We start from the raw sequence: 12,816 nt of genomic DNA, 5'->3' as shown, positions 1-12,816 counted from the left end.
CCCCACCCACTAGTATCCTATTTTTCCATGGCCTGTTTTCCGTTGATACAGAGCATATTTACATTCACTCTTGCACAGCGGCTGAAATAGGGCCATATTAATGGGTCTGTCTGCAGACCGACACCTACTGGATTAGCTAAGCTGTGGAGAGATATACTCATAACACAGACACAGAGGGTGTGCCTTTGGTAGAGGGTGGTGGTGGGGGTAGAGTGTTTCTAAATTGGCCGTAACTCCCATAATTACCGATCGTTTTCACCATGATCAGATGTTCATTTAAGCATACAGCTCAGGCCCATAAACCCCCATCCCCCAACTCATCATTCAACCCCATGTAACTACAGGCCAGGAGGAAAAGCAGCGATTAATTAAATGAGCGTACCTGGTGCTGAGAGTCAACAGAGCTGGATTGGCACATCAAAGGCAACTTCTTTTTATTAAAACCATCAATTACAGCGGTGGACCGGGCCATGCTTTGAACTGAGCCAGCAAGTGAGGCTCTAAAGGGAAATGGATGCCCTTTCTCCCTGGCTCTTCCCTCTTCACATGGACCACATCGCCCCCGGGGGAACTGAGGGCACACTGAGGGACCCTGCTCTCCCCATGCTGAGCCCAATATTGAATGCCTTATCCTCTGACGGGTAGTGGCCTTGGCCTGTGTGGAAGTGAGACTGAGAGAGAGAGAGAGAGAGAGAGAGAGAGAGAGAGAGAGAGAGAAGAGAGAGAGAGAGAGAGAGAATCTTGACCGTTCAATCCGAGGCTGTCAGCGCCTGTTTTTGCACATCACGTTCGCTCAGTTAAACTGGCCGAATCTCCCAGGCCTGCCCCAGAGGACGACCATAGTGATCCAGCCCACAGCTGCAAACCGGGGAGCGAGGGAGCGTGCGGTTAACAACCCATAAAAAAAAAGCTGAGTGGAAATTCACTGGGAGCGAAAGATGCTGCGCAGAATCTCGCCACAAACATTTTAAGAGCCAGAGTTATACCACCCCCCAACCGCCCCCCCCCCCCCCCAACCCACTCCACACCCCACCTTGTCCCTGTTAGTCAAACCCCACGGAGTCCTCCAGGGAGCGCGGAGGAAGCCTTCAAAAGTGCTGCCCGCGATTCATGAAACACACCAGTCTCTGAAAATCATCTGACATTTACTCATCTACTAATTGATGAATAAACATCGTAGCTAAAACCTCAATGAATCTTACTGGTGTAACTATAGTTGAGTGAGAGGCTCCCACAGGCCTGTTTGAGAAGGTGGTTTCTGCTGCTTTACCATTGTGGGGGGATCCTCTCATACATGGACCCTTTCAGTCTTCCAAATAACCATTTGAGGTTATCACCACAACAGCTAGTACCTGTGATACCTATATATGCTGCACCTTCCAACCTTGTGTATAACACATTTTTGAGGCTACTTTTATAGATTTGTATTTGTCATAATTGAAAGGTTCCAAAATGACAGATACTTTTGAAAGAAAATATTATTTCTACCCACAACTTATTTCATTTGGTTGCCTTCTTCTCAAAAGTTACAAAGGAACAAATCCGGCTGGGAAATGCTCATTTGTTTGTCCAATGACCTTGCTCCTTTGTGATAACTTGTGTGGATGTTGTGACTTCAGTATTTTTCTCAACAGTTCAACAAATCTTCAGCAAATGGACGATAAGTAAACAGCATGAATAATGTTTAGCAAGCCCAAACAAAAAAGCAGCGTGCCATAGAGGAAGGAAAAAAGAACAGGATGAGTGTACTGCTAAGGTCAAGTTGATAAAGCCTTATTTAAGGAGCAGTATGGGACAAGAAAGACGGAGTGGATTGGCTATACTCTCTATAGCGAACAGCAGAGCCAGGCATTTGGACTTGAACAGATAGATAAATAGATAGAAAGATAGATAAATAGATAGATAGATAGATAGATAGATAGATAGATAGATAGATCATTCTATTTAGGTCATCCAGTAGCTTATACACATATACTGTACACTTATACACCTCACCGACATTCATAGTACATAAATCACAGATACATACATAGGGAGGACATAATCAAACAGAGTGTATACTGATACAATAATGGGTCTGACCTTATGATACAGAATGCCATGATTGTGACTGTCAGTTGGCCAGGAGGAAAGTGTTCTCGCACTTTCAGCAATACAAACTAATTGCACCACTAATTTTCAAACGTCACTGATGAGATATAACAGTATGACCAATTTATTGTGCATCAGCTTACATGAGAAATATTTACATTGGGGTTATGCTTCAGCCTCTACATCAAATATGTAGCACTTCTGCTTCAGTTACTGGTGGGTTTACAGGGTTAAGCCTATTTAAAATGGGCAGAAAATGAATCTTGAGTCTGTAACCCAACTCCCACTAAAAGTGAACGTGCCTGATTGATGATGACCCTGCAACATTTTTGGATTTGAACACCCAAATGTTGCATTTAAGTTGAGTCTTGGCTGAAATATATTATAGAATTAATCAAGTAGCCCAAGTGCATGTGTAGTCAAAATTCACTAAGATCATAATTGTTATGTTATAATGGTATTTCACTACTTTAAATGAAACAAAAGCATTTCTTTAGCCAATGTACTGACACTTAACATGTATTGTATACTGTAATATGTAGTTATTTCCTGTTTGTATTAGTTAGGTAAACTGTCACTTTAACCCCTGCTTATCTGATTTAGTTGTACATCTGGCATGTAGCGTCCTACGTTAGTAAACTTGCCCTACCAACCTTTGGTTACTGGTAAGTGAGCAGCAGGGGGGCAGGACATGGGTGTCTGTTTCACACAGCCATATTTGGTTACTGGGATTGAGTGTGGTGGGTTTGAGTGTACTGGGTTTGGTGCCTGGGATTGAGTATGGTGATGCCTCCATCCTTACCATCGGCCTACAACTTGTGGAAAGTCTCTCTCTTTTTCTCTCTCTCTCTCTCTCTCTCTCTCTCTCTCTGTCTTTCTCTCTGTTTGTCTGAGCTCAAGAGGTTTTCCAGTGCACATCTTAGAAGCATAATTTCCACTGATGAGTTCACAAGGCATTTGAAGTTAACATTTCAGGTCCTGAATGTTGACATATAGGACATTTATTTGGCCAATTCTGCTCTTTTTGTCATGAAAATAAAATAAAAAATAAGGAAAAAAGGAAAAACCAATAATATTTGGGACATTTCATGAGTCTGTATGTGGTACTATAATATCTTTGGAAAAGGAAATGGTCTCAATGCATGCATGGATTCCTCCATGCAAAATTCCATCCCGATCACCCATAAGTGTGAAACCATAGAAACAGGCGGCCCTTTGTTTTTCAAGAGGAGGAGGGCCTCCGTGCCAGTGACACACCCGTTCAGAAAAACATCGCTAAGCGCAAAACTAGCTCACACACTCCTGGTTCACTAAAAATACATTTTGACTAAATTTCCCTTTGAATGTAGGCTACATCCATTTATAGGACCACAAATAGGACCACAAATGGCTACCACTTTCAATTTCCATCCAGTCAACACTTCTGCAACACAAAATGTCAAAATTTCAGAATGCGTTTGTGGGGATCCAGTTTTGTGGGGAGAGATGGAGATTGAGAGTAAGTGCTTTGGGTAGAATTATGTGTTTATTCTGAGTGTTCCTGCCATTAATCAACTGGCATAGGAAGAGATGAAGTACTTTTTGGGGATTGAAGGGAAGCCTGTGGTGTATTTGTTACATTTGCCCCACAAACACAACCTTTCATAATGTACAGTACATGCTTCACCTGACATACTGTACACCTCAGATGTTGTCCAGTGCCTGCTAGATATCAAACGGAACAGGTGAATCCCAAGACACACATCACACATCACAACCTTCCAGAGAAAGGAGGAAAAAGCCTTGCCACAGTGTCACGGCAACACTGAATGAAACTTCCAGTCAGACAGGCCAAACGGAGGATGGAAAGCCAGCTCCAGGCCCTGGTCTGCTGAATGTCCATCTCTGTGACGCAGAGCACGGGCTGGAATCTGGCGGCCGCTCACCTCAGTCAAACAAGAGCCCTCGGAGCTGTCAAACGTTGAGGAGAGGTGACACAAACTACACTCCTTAGAGGCTCTGGCTGGAAACAACGCCTTTTCTATATAAGGCAAGGAATCAGAGGGGAGTTTGAGAGGAGCAAACGCTTCTGCAACCCGTCATCTTCAGATATGACCCAGGCCGCGTCCACTGTAAATACTTAAAGACAGACAGAGCGCTGTGTCCAACCATTACTACCTTAAGTGGTGCTGCATGCCAAAACGAGAGCGTGCTTAACTTTGTTTGAGCTCCATATTGCTTTTAATGATGGGCTGTAATCAATGTCACCATCAACCATCATCTCAAATCTCTCTGTGCCCCATATAAGGTGGTAGCTCGCTGGGCCTTTGGTGCTGCTTATGTGGGTCAGAGTGAGTAAGTCTGGAGCAGTATGCATTGTACCTGGCCATCAATAATGAACGAGGGCCCAAATAATAGATGTGGCGAGGCCGGTGAGTAACCTGAGGATGTAGTGGGACACACAAACCCGGTGGCCTGGCTTGCCATGTTCTCTTTTCCTTTCTTCCTCTTGTCCGCCATCTCCACCCCCGAAACCCAGGAAAAGGCCAAGCAGCTGAGCGACATGGAAAGGAAGCAATAAAGCAAACAAACAAAGATGCAGTCAGCAGAGACTGTCCCTGTTTAAAAAAGGCCATGAAATAATGCCAGTGTCTGATGGGAGGCTTGGCAGAAGCTGGCTGCCTGAACACAAACATCCCCTGTTGGATTAAACTGTGACGAACGTTGAAAACGCGTCCTAAAATCAGCTGGGGTTTGTAATCACTTCAGAAGTCCGTTTCACATTGCTTCTCAGTTTCTCGTGGGAGTCATTCACAGCAAAAAGACTACAGCTTCTACTATTCTGAAGCTATTTCTTTGAACGGTGCACAATTTTAATGAGTGCAGAAAGATGTTGCTATTCTGAAAGCTGGGCCTAACCACAATTGCACATTACTGGCGCTAATAACTGCCACAAGCTGACCGAAGTACTATACTCATATGCAACCCTCACCGCAATATAAATCACAGGCACACACTTTCTCATGGAAAGTGGTAAACATTTAGGGCAGGAGAGGTATCCATTAAAAAAATCAGTTCAAAGGGCGTCCCAGCATGCTCGCTAATTGTGTTTAAACACATGTGGAAAGGCATAAAACGTCACATTTGGATTTCCAGCTCCAGACTGGTGCATTCCTTTCACCATATGGGCAATATGCAAATGCATTTGAAAACCCTTATTTTATTGAGCTAATATCTCGAGTATAGTCCATCATTGCACCGAGATGGGTAACGAACAGATTAGCAATTCAGGTTAAAGTCATTCACTTTAAATATGAGAAGCCAAACAAATAAATCATTTAGCTTGGACACATGATTGGTAATTAACCACTTTTTTTTTTCTCTTCTATAAATGTAAGTAGAATATTCCTTAACATCATAAGAAATGTCCTAAATCAAGATAATAACACTAATACAAGTACCCCCCCCCCCCCCACCCCCCCCCCCCCCACACACACACACACCACACACACACACACAAATAAAACCAAACCAAACCAAAACCAAAATCTAAAAGAGAGGGGTCTGCAGTCAGCGCAGTCTGACCACATTTGTCCTCTGCAGGCCTGACACCTGTGCAGCACCTGCTCACAGTGCCGCTTCTGATACCCAAGAAAACAACAACCACAACAACAACAACAACAACAACAACAACAAGCAAATGAATAAATAAACAACCTTCATTCAATTTATTAAAGACACCACACCTCAAAGATGACCATTGATTCTGCATGTCAAGGACACAGCAGAAGCCATACGGGCGCAGATGTTGCCAGAGGCGATTGGGGCCAAGAGGAAGGGTGTAATACGATCCATCATCCTTTGGGTGATTACCCTGGCATGCTGGCACACCATGCCATGAGCGCAGTCCCATGCCAACCAATGGGCGAAGCGAATCAATCAGACTTCTGGCCACAGTGCCACAGGCATCTTTCAGCAAGTCTTGGAGGACTCTGAAGTTATGAGCATGGGTAGGTGGTGGCGGGGGGAGCGGAGGGGGGGGGGGGGGGGGGTAGCATTGGGTGGGTGGATGTTTGGAGAGATGAGTGGACGGGGATAAACACTGAGCGGCGTATCTATGCGTGGGATGGTTTGTTGAGGAGACCCTTTCATGGCCTCTGATGTGGAGACTTCAAACACAGCAGCGACACGGCGGATGGCAGGGATGTTTCTGCAGGCTAAAAGGGGGCCAACAGGATGGGGGATGCGAGGCTGAGGCAGAGGCAGAGGCTGGGAGTGAGGTGGAGGCGGGTGGGGGGTTGTAGGGATTAAGGGAAAGGTCAGGGGAGGATGCATCCCGTCTGTCTGCCTCCATCCCGCAGCTCTGTGGCATGTTCGCTCGGCAGGGTGGGCCGCTCTCCCACCGCCCCCTGCTCTCTGGGGAGCACCCTGTCACCTCTCTGTCTCTATCCCTCTCTGTGTCTCGCTCTTCCTCTCTACTCCTCTTTCTCTATCCCTCTCTCTAGCTCTCTCTTCTTCTCCCTCTCTATCTCTATCTCCCTATGTCTCTCTCCCCCTCCCTCTCTCTTTTTTATCCCCCTCCATCTGTCTCTGCCTGGTCCTCTGTTCTCGTTTTTTCCCCGCTCACCACCTCCAGCGCCACCACCCCTCAATTTGAAAAGTGTGAGGGATGTCAAGAGCTCCTCCACTCTTGTTGTGTCTCTCCCCCTCTCGTCGCCTCTGTGTGTGTATGCTGACAGCTATGGCACAAGATTACCTTCAGCATGACTGTGCGTGCGACAAACATTTGTGTGTGTGTGTCCGTCCTTGTGAGTAGGTATGTGAGAACTCGTTTATTGTGATGACATGTGTTCGGAATATCACGCTTGTGAAAACAGCACAGAAAAGTCAAGGACAAGTCAAGAAAAATAATTCATTGTGTGGGGTGATTTTCCATGGTTGCCTTTCAAAAAGACATATCAATAAGGAGCCATGTATATTTATTGAAGTGTGATTAGGACATGTTGTTATTCATGTGACTGAAACACATGCCACTCAGGCTGTAACTCTGTCCTCTGCATATGCTGCATTTGCATACATTGATTGCATGGAGGTGTCTTCTCAAGGAAATTATTTCTGCAGAATCTATTAGGAGTGAAATGGTATCCCAGAATGACCATATCCATCACCCCTAAGCAGGTTTCCATACACTCTTCATTGGCTTGTTTACAGCTTACACACTTAGAAGAGGAAAAGCAAAACTGAGGAAGAAGTTATTACTATATCTCATGATTAAAACGGCAAAGCTGAGATAACTCTTCGAGTGGAGGTTTATTACCTTCATTTTGTATGGCAGGGCATCCTCACAGCGGGAGCAGCGTGCTAGTGTGCCCATGATGAAGTGTACGAGGCCATCACGGGTCCGCTCTGTACGGCCAGGGGCGTGGGACACATCAGCCATCAATCTGATTGGACATGACACAAGCAAGGTCCCCGGTGATTGGACACTTGACCCTGTGACAGTGACAGATGACTCATCAAGGAAATAACTGTTGCCGTGGCCTTGGGCTTGATTGCTTTAAATTAAACACCAGTGTCACTTGGAAGTTTGAGGGGGACTTGAGCAGACTGTGTGTTAAATGTGAGGGAGTGGTGGAAGGTTTCTGTCAGAAGTGGCATTGCTCTGCTGCACGAAACACAAATCTGCCTTAACCTTGCCGCAAAAAAGTATCATTACATACACCCACCTGCTACGGCCTGACGGACAGCTTATTTGCCAAACACTGAATTTACAACGAGACCGGTGACAAAAAGGTTAAGATCCTTGTACAGACACACGTCTGCAAACACACACACACACATACAGAAGCAGACACACACATACACACACACAGCCGATTAATCTCTAAATCTTCTTATGAACCCGTTTGCACGCAACCATCAAGGCAAGCACACACAAATATACACATACACTCACAAATTAGCCTGGGAAGGGAGAAATATGACTTCCATATTCGTATTGACTTCATCTATCTTAAGCCCAGCACTCATGATAGATTGGCCCAAAAAAAAAAGCGTACATGCGCCATGTATACACAATACATACAAGCCAGAATATACATGAGACTAGAAGATTGATAGTAGATGAAAATGGATTCCTATTATCAGGATAAACAGAGCAATGAAGCAGAAAACTATGTCAACGATGGCTTTAATTTATATTACGGGTAAATAGGCTGGGACATAGTACGTAAATGTACCTTAAGCATTATAAAATGTGTGCATAACAGTTTGATGGGAATGGGCAGGTCTCAGCACAGGACTTCTGCGATAGCAGACATTATGGATCATTCAGTCAGCACACAAATGCAGATGAGGTTTTAATGGGGATATCCAGACGAAGGCATGAATTGAAACACTCTAGCATCATATTTCATGGGGTCTACAGCTGGTTAAAGGGACTGTTGTGCTCTGTGTTCTTCAGCTACTTATGTAATGCTCACTTAAAATGGAGCCATCAAAGCCTGAGATTTTGGAAGAGGCATATAACCTTGGTGGGGGCCCATCTTGTCATTGCTCTAAAATCCTCAGGTCACTTTTCAATATCTAATGGCCTCATGGGATATGCTTCGATAATCCTTGATGATGTGATTGGTGTATGAAACAATAGTGACCTATTTTTTCGCCTCGCCTCATTCTCGAGTAATGAAATAGTGCTGGCGATGACGACACAGAGTGGATAATCTCATCCCTCGTTACAATGACTGCATAGCCTTTTTTTTTAATCCGAGCATATTTGCGGACATAAAGCCTTTCCCTTGGAGAGAGCCCTCCCTATCTTAATTTATCCAAACACCTTTCACGTCAACAACTAGAGCTCCTAAGGGCTCATTAGGTGCTTTGCTAAAGGAGATGCTTTAACAGCAACAGATGTCTTCTGCGGTCGTAATTCCCATTAACGACTGAACACAAGCCACAGAAGAGAAGAGAAAAGAAGAAAAGGAAAACCCTGGAAAGCAAAGCAATGTCTCAGTCTCTCTGCACTTTCAGTCAAGCTCTTCTCTGCTCTAGGGGATATGGGAAGAGTGAAACCGGATAGGGGATATGGCAGTGTTTGTGATGCCCCCGGGCACACAACACGATATAAATAACCGAGAGACACATACCCAAAGCTCATTAAAATTAAACAAGCCGCCGACTGAAAACATAACCATCAGAGATATTAATAAACGCTCGAGCAGCGGGATCAGGTTGGCGATTCAAGAGGGGGGGTTGGGGGGTGCGAGCAGCAGGAGCTACCTCAGACTCAGCGTGTTCAAAACGGACCGAATTTTATGTGTGCCTGGATGTGTATGAGTCTGTGTGTGTGTGTGTGTGTGTATGACTGTGTGTGTGTGTGTGTGTGTGTGTGTGTGTGTGTGAGCGTGTGTGTGTGTGTGTATGACTGTGTGTGTGTGTGTGTGTGTGTGTATGTGTGTGTGTGTGTGTGAGGAAGAGAAAGAGGTAATAGCTTGGTGTAAGAAAACAACACAGAGTGTGTGAGAGAGAGAGAGATAGAGAGAATGAGCAGTAGGGAGGGAAAGGCAGACGGGAGGTGAAAGCAGGACAATATTCGAGCTTATGTGTGTGAAGTATTTCTTACTTTTTTTGTCCTGTTTCTGTTTGTGTGTATTTGTTTGCACACAGTACTGTGTTACTGGGTTGAACACTTTTGAATGTGTATCTGTCAGCATGTGTGTAAACTATATGTGTGTGTGTGTGTGTGTGTGTGTGTGTGTGTGTGTGTGTGTGTGTGTGTGTGTATGTGTGTGTACAGACCCCAGTCTTCCAGCCCGCAGGGTGAGTAAGACTCCTGAAATAGACATGTGATACAGCAACACTTCCTCTGAGTCCTACGCAGGAGGAGGAGGTGGGACAGGACCTGGAGGTCCTTCAGAACTGACAGACCTGTCAGAGTGAGCACCCAGCACCCACAACCCCACACTGCTCCACGCCGCCTACGTCCAATTAGAACAATTCACACTGTCACACCACAACCCTGTGAAACTCCACCAGGGATGTATATGTTATGCAGAGGCTCTTCATGTAATTATTTAGGCCTTGCTTATGCCTGTAAGGGGCATTTAACAGATTGGGAGTTTGGACGATACAGTGTCTGTGTATGTACCTGGATACACGTGTACCATCACTCGCATGTCATTTGCTGTTGGGGGGCTTTTAAATCCCAGCTGGGTAACACTTTATAATAACCCTCCGTAATAAACCATTTATGAAGCATTTGTTCATAGTTTGTTTATCATTTACAAATCGTTACCCCAACATTTACAAACCTTAGTAATGTATTTGTAAATGAGTAGTAATGTATTTATGAACCTGTTTTCTAATGATCTATAAGAGTTTTTTATAAGGACATTAGTTAGCAATTTATAAATGAGTATTAATGTATTTACAAACATTTTTCAAATGCTTTTCTAATGATCTATAATATCATATATAAGGACATGAGTAAGCTGTTTTGAAATGAGTACAGATGTGTTTATGAATATGTTTCAAATGATTTTCTAACGATCTAAAAGATCATTTATAAGGACATTAGTAAGCTATTTGTAAACGAGTAGTCATGTGTGTATGACCATTTTTCAAACCATTTTCTAATTATTTATAAGATCATCAATAAGGTATATAATAATGGTCTGCTCACATTTTGTAAATAATTTACAAATGATTAAGCAAGCAAGTTTCAATGAGTTAGTAATGCTTCATAATATCCTTTATAAGGTATGTGCTGATGGTCTGCTCACCATTTATGAGTCATCATGAATAATCTTTGTCATGCATAAGCTATCGTCCAATTCATACGTGAAATAATATATGTGAGCACATGTAACACCTTAGTTTATGCTTAATATAGGTTTTTAGAAACCATTTACTTACCATTAGTAACGTGTTTCGCATGGGTTGATATGAAGTGGGCACTGTCTATACTTTATACGCATTTACAAATGGCCAGTAACTGAGGAACATACTATAGAAACCATTTACTAACCATTAGTAAAGTGTTTTGCATGGGTTAATATAAAGTTGCCACTGTCTATACTTTATAAGCATTTACAAAAGGCCCGTTACTGAGGAACATACACTATAGAAACCATTTACTTATCATTAGTAAAGTGTTATGCATGGGTTGATATAAAGTTGAGACTGTCTATACTTTATAAGCATTTACAAATGGCCTGTTACTGAGGGACATACCATTAGTCAACACTTCTGCAGCAACAACTCCAAAAATGACCTCAAACGTTAGGTTGTTAAACATATCAATGGCAAAAACACACAACACAGCATCGAGGGAATGGAAATTGAAAAACATTTATTTAAAAAACTACACTAACAATAAATTCACATTTAAACATGCATTCTAATATGCTAAACACAACAGCAACAATGGAACTTTAAATAAGGGGATCAGCTAGTTTTTTTTTTTATTTATTGCCAAAAGTTTGCCAGACTCTTTATATGCTTTTAATTTGGTTACAATGCTTTCGTCCCCCTCTATGGCATCCTTACACCTCTGTGTAAAACTAGAGAGCTCCTCCGTGGAGGAAGAGGCGGAAGAAGAGTCGGATGACGCGTCGGAGGAATCAGGCCCTGACTTGGATGAAGCGCTTGAGTCGGTTTTCTGCGACTGACTTTTCTTCGCCTCTGGTGGACTGCCCTTGTCCTTTTTTCTTGCTGCTACAAACAGACAATGACAGAGGATGATAAGTGGAAAATATAGGCATGTGGGTGGCACACTAGTAAGTGTGATGGTCTTTGGAAGATAGTTTTCTGAGTTCAAACTAGAACAGGTCGATGCAAACGTACGTGAGGAAATGACTAGTATGAAACCACTAGTGTCAATCAACAAAAACACGAAGAGAGTAATGCTAGCAGGAAAATACAATTATGCACTTACATCATCAGTAACGCATACGGCAACACAATGTTAACTTTATGTACTTAGCATTAGAGATTATAAGCACACGGTATTAGACCATGAGGGCACGTATGGGCTGGCACAAAAAGGTTTCAAGTTCCCAAGTGTATTGTCAAATATGGCAAATTGACTTACTCATAGCCAGTTGTTCCCTCAGGAAGTCGCTCTCAAATAGTCATGTCTTTCAGCATCTCCTGCTGCCAGTCCAATTTCTGCCTGGCCATCTCCAGCTCATGGCACAGTCTAGTTGACGTCAATTGGGCATTAGGAGCGAGTGTGGTCCTAGCTAAATGTTTGGGGGAAAGAATACAACTTTTCAATAAAAATGTTCACACCGCTAATTTCCAATAATCAGGTTAATCATATGCAAATTCAGCGAGAAGGGAAATAGTTTTGTTAGTCTAAGGTTACTAGCTACGAAGTGTAACAGGTGGAACCAACCATAGGAAAGAGTTATATTAAATGAAATGTATTATTTAATTAAAGCTTCAAACAATTATTTCACACTGAAACACTTTCCACCCTGTTCATGACAATATTCTTAACACAGATACCTGTCCTACTCACCGGTGAGTTCTTCTAACTGAAACAAAAGGCACAATAACCAGAACACAAAATATCATTGCCCCGTACCAACATGCACTAAATCCACTGTGTGTTAATAACACTAGCAACATACATTCATAAATGCAATAAACTTATATACATAAATGCAACAAAAGAACGTTTTGTCCATTAAACACATTACTCAATCAAAATTCAATGTTTTTCACATTCACTATGCTGTTCGT

This window comes from Sprattus sprattus, assembly GCF_963457725.1.
Source record: "Sprattus sprattus genome assembly, chromosome: 14".
Taxonomy (NCBI): domain Eukaryota; kingdom Metazoa; phylum Chordata; class Actinopteri; order Clupeiformes; family Clupeidae; genus Sprattus; species Sprattus sprattus.
The sequence above is the reverse complement of the archived record's forward strand: the minus strand, read 5'-3'. Positions refer to the sequence as shown.